Raw genomic sequence first — 950 nt, 5'->3', positions numbered from 1 at the left:
GATGAGTTGGCTCCATTTGCCTGCCCTGGGGAGCAATCCTGGGGCAAAATCCAGTACTAATTGATCCCAACCAGCCACACTATCAGCTGAAAATGTTCGGTTCGAGGGGACAAAGAATGAGGAATGTGTGCTAAGCATTTTTTTTTCCCCAAGTAAAACGCGGTATGTCATCAATAGCGCGTATACACATATAATTAAGGAAAGAGTATTACTTCAAATTAATGAGGAAAATAATGTCCCCTGTGCGATTCCAGACTTCTTTAAAATCTAGTGTCTCACACCCTCTCTTTTGTGTTTCGAACTTCTTCCAGGAAAACCTGCGGCCCCGCTTAGGGTGTTCCCAGCCGGAGAGAAGAAACTCATTACAATTAGGGGCCATTCTCTCGTCGTCTGGGGTGTTCACTCTCCGGCGAAAGGTAAGGTAGGTCTGCACGGCGCGGCGGGAGCGGCGTGGGCCTGCTGGCGGCCGCGGAGGCAGGAGCGGGGAAGCCCCCAGCGAGCTCGGCGCCCTCCGCTCCGAGAGGGCGCGCAGCAGCCGCCTCCAGCCTCGCAGGCCCTCTCCAAGGAGCCGGCTTTTCAGCGCTTCCATTTCCTCGGGGCCTCATCTATCTTATCTAACAAGTTCACGCTCCAGGAGAAGAGAAAAGGGTGAGAATAAAAGGAAACCCCTTCACTGTAGTGATTCATCGTTCACAGGCACGGAAGCCCTACTCGCCGACCGGGCTTTCTTCTCCAAGGTTACTTTCTCTCCTGCGCGCCCTAGTACAAAGCCAGAAGGGAGATACTCACACTGGTAAACAAGACTCTATCTAGGATTGCTTTTTAAATAAGAGGGATCCCACCACCACCACTTTTGTTGTCGATTATGAAATGGAGGGTTCGGATGGTTTTGTTTTCACATAATAACGGTAACTGGTTCCTGACGCCATGCCCAATCTAGCATCCTGGCG

The 950-nt window shown here is 51.6% G+C and overlaps 1 long non-coding RNA gene across 1 annotated transcript in view; it reads left to right on the top strand.

The window, feature by feature from the left end:
* The first annotated feature begins 318 nt into the window (after positions 1-318).
* Positions 319-950, top strand: part of LOC102761123 — a 6,555-nt gene continuing 5,923 nt past the window's right edge. Inside the window, exon 1 of the long non-coding RNA XR_435784.2 lies at positions 319-793. This is a non-coding gene — a long non-coding RNA (uncharacterized LOC102761123). The remainder of the gene's footprint in view (positions 794-950) is intronic.

The sequence above is a fragment of the Myotis davidii genome, unplaced genomic scaffold (genome assembly GCF_000327345.1).
Source record: "Myotis davidii unplaced genomic scaffold, ASM32734v1 scaffold21, whole genome shotgun sequence".
Lineage (NCBI taxonomy): Eukaryota > Metazoa > Chordata > Mammalia > Chiroptera > Vespertilionidae > Myotis > Myotis davidii.
This window is presented reverse-complemented; position numbering and strand designations above follow the sequence as displayed.